Here is a 9,089-nt window from a genome sequence, read left to right as displayed (position 1 = left end):
TATTTTCTAACTTTAAAGCACTACACAAAGGTTAATAAGATATTTTTCTACATGAATTCTGATGACACTGAAATAAAACCCCAAAGGTTTTCTATCTTATAGAAAAAGAAAGGATACTTTGACAGTTGGTGAAAGTGGTAAAATCAGAAAAACTCTGAGGTAAAAATTCTCAAAAGTCATCTAATTTAGGAATGTTTCAGCAGTTCCAATTAAAATTCTCAAAGGATGATTCTTTTGAAATTATACAATACTTTGAAATAACTTACTACAATGTATTTTCTCATCAGCACAAATTTAAAAAAAAAAAAAAAGAAAAAAAAAATCAAAGTTCTGATCCTTCTGGATCTCCATCCAGACAGAGAGTACATCCCATTGGATGCATCTCCTATAATAGTCCCAATACCTTGTGCATAGTGAGTCCTTAGTTAGCCAGAGGGCTGCAGGGGCCATTGCACAGGACTAGTCTGAGGGGATGCTGCCCTTAGGACTCTGTGTGTGTGTGGCTCGGCTTCGCAAATGAAGATTTGGGAAGGGCTGTCCCCACGTGGGTGTGCCCTTCCAGCCTGCGCAGTGGATTTTAGGTGAGGCTCAGCGTGCGCAGAACTGGCCCCACCGTTTAAGTCCTGAGGTTCATCTGCCACGGCCGAGCAAGCTTGGACAGTGCCAGTGAAGTTCCTCAGGACTAGAACCTACAGCACCCGGCATTTCCCAGGAGGTCTCCCATCCAAGTACTAATCCGGGGCTGACCCTGCTTAGCTTCCGAGATCTGACGGGATCGGATGTTAGGGAGGCATTTAACTGCCTGCCCTTAGGACTAAGGCCACACAGAAATGCTCTGGTCCTCACCTGCTCTTTCCACTCTGTGCTCTGTGCTGATTTTGGGGGCCACAATTTCAGCCAGTTTAAAAATGGGCTTCCAGTACAAAGTCTTAACCAGCCCAGTGATCCAGGTTAGGCCGTGACCTCCAAGTCATGCTCAGCATGGGAGATGGACAGAAACATGCAGGTACTGGAAAATCTTCTGTATTTTTTACTGTAGAGGAAGAGTACTGTATAATCTTACCCTGAATGAATTACACTTCTAGGGAATGCACCACCACAGGGAAAAAAATCAGACCTTGCACTCATTTTTCTCAAGTTTATGCTGTGATATGAGGATAATGTTTTATCAAACTTATAAGTGCTTAATGCTTTTTAATGAACAGGATAAGCTGAAATATTCTGGGTTGAACAGACACAAATCAAAATAGCTTCTTTATGTAAACGAAGTTTTTTTTCTTATTGGAAAACCTTTAATTTTGCTGCCCCCCCCCTCCTGCCCTACCCGCTACAATTTCTGTCAAGAAGTTATTCAAGTCAAAAATTCCCTACTGGTTCTAATTAAGTAATCTAAATATAAAATTTAATGGACACATTAAGTAAAGTTTTCAATGTTTGTGGTGTCTTTGCCAGATCCACACAGTGTGCTCCATTTTAAGTGCAGAGATAATGCTAGAACTCGTAATACCCCTAAAATGGTAATGAACTAAAATGAACTCATTACAACATTGCTTATGGCAGGCAAATATGAACAAACCATAAGTCATTCAAAATGTTTAGGGGTTGTTTGGTTGTTTAGTTTGAGTTTTGATGGATGTTTGTTTTTGTTTTGGTGGCTTTTTTGGTTCCTCTTGGGTTTTGGGGAATTTTGGATTTTTTGGGGGGGAGGGATGGCTTGTTTTGGGGGTTTTTTTGGTGTCATATTTAGGAAAAGGAGAACAAAACCAAAAAGACCAGTCAGTTTTTTCAGTTGTGGATAACATATAACCTTGTGCCTCAAAACCAAAAAAAGCCAAGCAGCACATTTCCTGAAACTGGGAAAATGAGATTTCAGTACTTAAAAGAGCCTATGAAAAGGGAATATTAAAGCAATTTCTCATTTCATTTGCATAGCACATTTCTGCAGCTGTTGCTCTGCTATGTCAAAGCAGGAGTTTGTGGTGAATGTGGTATGGAAAAGGAGGTATTAGTTAGACTGAGGTGTGATTATTTGACCAGTAAGGCACTGGTGCTTTGTAGTCTGTCTGTGAGCCATAAACTAAACTCCCCTTTCCATGGAAGGCATACCAAAGGGACAGAACATAGAACAATATCCCCTTCTAAACTAGAGTTAAAATGCCACCAGGTGTAGCTTTCAGTTCTGGGAGGTGACTTACAGGGTTTACTTGCAAGTTTCTAGCCTCTTCTACACAAAAACAGGGCTAATACTTCCTTTGGCACCCTCTCCATCCTGTATGTGGGTGTACACTGAGGATTTTAAGGAAGTCTTCCTTATCTTCATAGCATGCAACAAAGTTTTTCAAGGCAGTAAATGTTGTCCATGTGGGTATTTCAAGTGGGCATTTTTATTGTAGGTGGTGTTCTTCCACATATTTTTTATTCATTGACTTTCCTGTTTGGGGACATTTTCTCCTGCAGATTTCAAAGGCAAGGAAGCCTGGGAATGGCAGATGTAGCCTGTGAAGCTGCTGAGATGTTTAGCCTAACTTATTGTGTTCAAGTAGCTAATACAGTTATTGAGGACAATTTTATGTATTTAAAGATTGTTATACAATATGCAAAAAAACCCCACTGCTATACTTTTCACCATCATTCTGTAGGAAAAAGTATGGATTTGGCACAGCTCCATTGCAGCACAGGTCCAGCTGATCCTTTGTGCCCTTTGTACTCTTGAAGAGAGCATGACCATTTTGCATTGCAAGAATCTCCTGTCTTTAACAAAGACAAAACTTCAATATCAAAGCACTCTGCCTGAGCACAAAAAGGGAGAGGTTTCCTTAGGCAGCTCTTCAGTCCTTAAGCAACAAATAAGTTGGCAGATTTTGGACAGCACTAAAAGAATCAAAATTGAGTTTCATACCAAAGATGAAGCACACAGAGGGATGAGGAATAGTTTCACTTAAGTCTTTGGCTGGAAGTATTGATTGTTAACATAACCAGTATTGATTGTTAACTAAACTAATAAAATCTTTGGCATTTACACCATTTTAGACTTAAGGGGAAGAAAGAGCTTTCCTTTTATTTCCTGACATTTTCAGATTTGCTCAAAAACTTGGAAAAAATTGTGAACAGCTTAGCCTCTTAAATTAATAAAGGCTCTGAGAGGAACGTTGATGTAAACCCATTCGGTGCCTTCTCTACCAACACTATGATCTTTTTAATTACAGCCACAGTATGTTTTATAAATATTTGTTTACAGCTTCCTGCATGATAACATGGTGAAAATATGGAAATAAATTTATATAACTACAGTTTAATGATTTGCATTTTAATTGAGATTTTTACCAAATAATTTCATAGGAAGACAGGAATGCTCTAATAATGCTGATGTATGTTTAGGCACCTAGGGTCCAAATTCTCCCACTTTGTTATATTAGGTACTGTGAGGGCGTGGAGACAGGGGCATTCAAATATTTCTAAATGTCAGAATTTTTTATCCTCACTTCTAGCTGCAATATTCTAGAAAAACATGTCTAATTTTCTGAACAGTCAAAGTGCATTACACAATGTTTTGAAGAAACACTTTCATTAAAGCTGATTATGAGGTCTTACATGTACTTGCAAAACACTTGGCTCTGCTGCTGTTACTCTCTGAGATGCCCTCTCCCTAATTCTACTTTGCTGAAAACAAAGCCACATTTTCTTGTTTTGCATTTTCCCAGCTCTTCAGTTTCTGCTCTATTTTCCCCACTGACTCTTACTTGACAGATATGGTTACAGATATTGTTATTTACCGAACAGAGTTAAGAATGAGGTAGTAGAACTTGCTGCCAGAACTTTTTCTGGGATAATTTATGATAGTGTGACAGTTGCAGTGTTGGCTAAGCAATCAGGAATTGAACCAAGATGTCTAATGTCCTGTGATACTGCTATTTAAGCCTTATTTGGAGCTGTAACAAACACCTCTCTGCAGTTGCTTTGGTCCAGAGGACAAGCATACCCTCAGAAATGCTAAAGTTAATACTTGACTCCATTAAATATCATCATTGAACAATTTTCTAGAGCTTTTTTGCTGCATTTCCTAGGCCAGCAAAGTGTTGACAATCACAAAGTTTGGCTACCAATCTCTTTTCATTCACTTATCCATGGTAACTTTGACACCATTAGCCAATATTAAACAAACTTGCCAAACATGGAACTTCTTTTCGTGACAACAAGCTGAGTGAGAGTGTCTCAGGTTTGTGATGCTCTGGGAGAGTTGGTACCTTTGCCCTCTCTTAGACGCATCTGTGTAGGTCCTCACTTGAGACTGAGATTTGCTAGAAATCAAGTCTTGATAGGTGAGGTTATTGACAAAGTAATTACCAATCCATGTTCTTCTGCTTTTATTGTAACTCTTTGTGTATCCATATTTCAGATTAAACACTGAGTATGATACAAAATGAATGCAGATCACTGTTTTCAAAGTGGTTCTCTCAAGTATTTCTTGTTTCCCTACTACTGTGTTCAGGGTTCTCAATTTGATTTTAAATTTTTTGTTCTTAGTATAAGAACAGTAAATCCAAATGTTCTTGGCAAGTGCAGAAAAGAAAAGTAAAGCTGTTTCTAACTTCAAGTATAAATAACTCAAATATATCTTTCTGGGCATGGTCCTTTTCCAGATGTGCAGAGGGATTGCTACCCTTTTGGATTTAAAAGATCACAACTGGGCACAAGACAAACTGGAAATGTATTGAAAATTGTGTTTCAGTTTGGTTCTGGCAGAGAGAAGGTTGTGATATTGTACCTTCTTATGTGCCATTTTCAGATTTCCCAGAAACCTTTTCCTTTTCAGTCTTACCTCCAATGGGTGTTACAATGTGCCTTTTCTCTTGTAAACTTTAATCCATTTAAACCAATAATCTTAGTCTATAGAGCTATAAACAAGAAATCAGAATATTGTCCCTTCTGTGCATTGAGATTTGCAATTTGTGAATATTTGCTGAGCTCTCCCAAGTCAGAGGACTCTTTATTTGAGTGCAAACTTGAGTTGTTGTCATGTACTGTTCTCATTTATAGTTAGATTTGGAAGAACCACCTGAGTCACATAAAGTACATGACGAGCAAAAAGCTCATGCTCATTTTACTTCAGATACTTTTCCAGCTGTGTGCATGTGTAAAAATAGGTTTTGTACTTACATTATGCATAGAAGTCATCCACAAATAACCTCATTTGCTTAAGATCCCCCATATAATACACACATTTCTCTCTTTTGCATATAGCTTTTGTAATCCATGCCTTGGATATTATCCTGTATCTAATTTGACTGAGTATCTTTCAAGTTAAATATCTTTTTAGCTTCATTATATTTCTCCATGCTTTGCCTTTTTTTGTAAGATAAGTTTTCTCTTCCAGGCACAATGCATAGCTGTCTCAAGGTAGATGGTAGCTGAGAGTCTCTGGCTTTCACTTCTTATGTTTCCTTTTTTTTAACCTGTCTTTTGACCGTGTATTCTGTGCTTTAACATATGCTAAGCAGCTAGACTGCCCAAAAAAACATGCATTCACAAAACAAACTGGTAGTTAAAACCAGGAAAATCAATGTTGCACTTAATTATCTGGACTCTCATTTAACCCTATCTGATATTCTATTAAGTTTTGATTGAAGCTTCCAGCAAGTGTGGATGCACCCCAGGAAACAATTAGTGGAGAGTAATACTGCATTCTTCACCACAATGAAAACACAATCTCATCACTGCAAATAATATTATTTACTATTGGTATTCCACCTCTGCTGACAAAAAAAATGCTCAGTATCGTTAGATGAAATTCAATATGTCATGAAGGTTCTACAGGTGAGTACCTTAGGAAGGCATTTTTCAAAGGACAAACTAGTCCCTAATATATATTTTTGTCTTTCTTTATATAAACCTAGTGATCAGTAATGGAAAAAAGATAATGGCATGGAGTTACTACTGCTGTGGTATCCTAAAGATAATTCATGTTGGATCAAATTTACGTGTAACAATTAAACTATTCTTCCTGTACTGAAATCAGTAGCAGAGTTTCCAATGAGAACTTAAGTCACTTACTGAAAGCTGTATTTTTTAGGAAAAAGAAAGAGCACTCAGACTATGATATTGTCCCACAACTAAATATAGGGAAAAACTAAGCCTATCTGTCTTCTTTGAACTATTGCAGAGTCGTGAAATTCTCAGGGGATGAAAAGGACAGATCTGAGCATGAAAGTGTGTGATATTTCCTAAGTGAAGGATGTTAGTTTCATGAATCTAAATATGGAGGGTGGACAGACTGCATCAGAGTCACAAACTCCTAAATTCATGTGAGGAAATTATAACCACCAGGAGTACAAAATTGCTGTTTGTGTAACATTAAAGGAGTCCTGACCTGTTTCAGAAAGAAAGAAAACAGGATTTTCAGTAAGTCTTATTATTCACTGACAGCAATGTAGGCAGAAGGATGTGTCCTGTTGTGTGAGAATGGATCTCCTACATAGAAGGTATATATGTATAGAACATGAGATGAAGAAAATATGCAACTTTTTTTTAGAAGCCAGGATTCCAAAGATTAACTGCAGAAAGTGAATGTAAACAAAAACCATTCCACTCCAAAACTGTCTTTATACAGAGACCTACACTGTATTCCAGAGTCTTTTAGACTATTTTTCACTTTTCTCCTTGACATGCATCTGCTGATACCAGGCATCACAGAGCAAATTTATCTTATTCTTCTCTTCCTCCTCTTCAGAGCAAGAATTAGTCTTCATGTTCTCTCATGCTGACTCTTGCATCTCCTTGGTTGTTTCTGGTTTCACACGGAGTGTTATAGGAAAGCTCAGGCAGGTTATTCAGAGAGTTCTGTGGGGAGGCATTCTGTGGCCTTTTGATTGCAAGAAGGCACTGTAACTTTGCACAGCTTCTTACCCAGGGTAAAATATTACAGAGAAGACCATAAAATCAGAAGTGATGAGTGTGAGAAACTCTGTTTCAGTCTAGAGGGAGGCCAGCTATTTTACAAGACAGTGGTCTTCCCTTTTGTTATGGCAACAATTATTTTTCTGCTACCAACACAAGAGAGAAAGCAGAACTGCTCCTGGACATGTATTGCTGTCCCCATTCATTTTTCATTCTGTGGGGAATCAGGCAAGAAGCTCTTGTCCCTCCCATTAAGAGTAGAATTTGTCTGCCCAGGGCTGAGTGGAGCGATGTTGCATTGAACACACCCCATTGCACCGATCCATTGCACTCAGGGAGGGCTGTTGAATTGTATCCCTTGGAAATAAAAACTTTGTTACCTTTCTACTGACTGGGATTTTTTCCAATACCACTATCATGGATTACTAGTAAGTTTTATGTGATTTGCTAGTTAAGGAACAGTTAGAGAGAATTATTTTCCTTGAGCGTAATTCAATTAAAAATCTTTTCAAATCAAAAAGCTGTGTGTGTCCTCTAGCACTCTAATATTTTTTAACCTTTAGTCATAAAATTAAAAATTAATGATGAAAAGCTAGAGGGGAAATATTGAGATGGTGAAGAAAATAATTTGATGGTCCTAATGAGTCATATCACTGCTTTGCTTACCATCTTTTCCGGTTTCTTATTAGCAGACAAATGGACATACACACAGGAACATTTCCTCACCATGGCTTACGGCAGAGCTCAAGATTCAGCTGTTTGTGATCCCTCAGCCAGTCATCTCCTCTGCCTTTGGATAGGTGACTCCTGAGGATGCTATTGCAATGCTTGGCCATCTCCAAAATTACCCCCTGGTGAATGTCCCTCAGTTTTTAAATGAGTCATTTCAAATTATGATTCACTGAGACGTGCTACCAGGGGAAGACAATAGCTCCAGTCATGGTTAAATTCATGAATAGAAAGCTATAAACCCAAGGCTTATAGAAACAGAATTCTAATTTGGTGAAATACTCTGAACCCCAAATGGAGAGCGAGGACAACAGCTGCCTTTGAGCAGCTTCTTGTCAAGCTGTTGTCTGTGGTTTGGGGTGTTGAGCTGCAAAGCCATCCTGTGCTGCTCTTAAGAAATGGAAGTTTTTGCCTTCTCTCCCACCCAGTGTTTAGCAAACCAAAGATGGGGCACTCACATCTCATGGGAAGCATTCAGACCTTGTTTATTTCCCAGCAGATGCAACCAGTACTGACACTGATGACCATGACTTGAATTTATATTTCAGGCATGGTCTTATGAGGTACCTTCTGCTATGATGCAGAAAGGACTCCCTTGCTTCTTAAACTCCTTCTCAGAGAGGAGTCCAGATGTGGATGAATCCAATCAGCCACAGACTATGTCAATGGTATAAATTTAAGGGATTACAGAAGTGAGATTGAACCACTTTTGTTCTGCAGGTTTTAATGATTGGAAAAATGAGAATATTTATATAAAAAGAATCATTTATTATTACAAGTGATCAGACAAAAGATCTTAATCAAAATTATTTACTATACAATATAAAAGCTAAAACTACTGTGGTGTAGTATAAGATAGGATAGTGCACCATATTGGAGCAATTATTAAAGCTAGGGAAATAAATAATTATTAAGCAGAGGTTTGATGTAACTTACCCAGGCCAGTGCTCATTGGGAGATCTCTTTCACTCAGCTTCGAGGAGTATCCTTGGAGGGCATCCCAAGAATCTCCACTCATACACCATGAGAAGGGCTATGTTAGAAGAACCCGATTGTATGAAAGGAGACTGGACTTTTATAGTATAAAGGGATTGACTGCTAGTCACAAATTTCCAGGCCAGTTACCAGCTTATCTGTCACATCCAGCTCAAAAAAACCAGGATGTGTGTTTGAAGTTTGGTGAACCAGGCTGGTTTTAGCATAATGCAACACCAAAATAGCATTATGGCACCAGTGGTAACTCAGCACAAAGAGCCTGCATGAGAGTTTGCACTGTTTCCATTCTCCAGTTGGATTTTAGGTCTAACCAGGGTAGGCCCTCCTGTCACAGTCATGGCAGACCATTTGGATTTCTGCTACACACCACTGTCCTTCAGCTTCATCAGTGAATTGCAGGTAAAGGCAGAGAAATGTCATCCTATTTAATTATTGGTTTATATGTGTATGTGTTTTTTTCAGGAGAAACA

This window comes from Pithys albifrons, chromosome 7 (genome assembly GCF_047495875.1).
Source record: "Pithys albifrons albifrons isolate INPA30051 chromosome 7, PitAlb_v1, whole genome shotgun sequence".
NCBI lineage: Eukaryota > Metazoa > Chordata > Aves > Passeriformes > Thamnophilidae > Pithys > Pithys albifrons.
The sequence above is the reverse complement of the archived record's forward strand: the minus strand, read 5'-3'. Positions refer to the sequence as shown.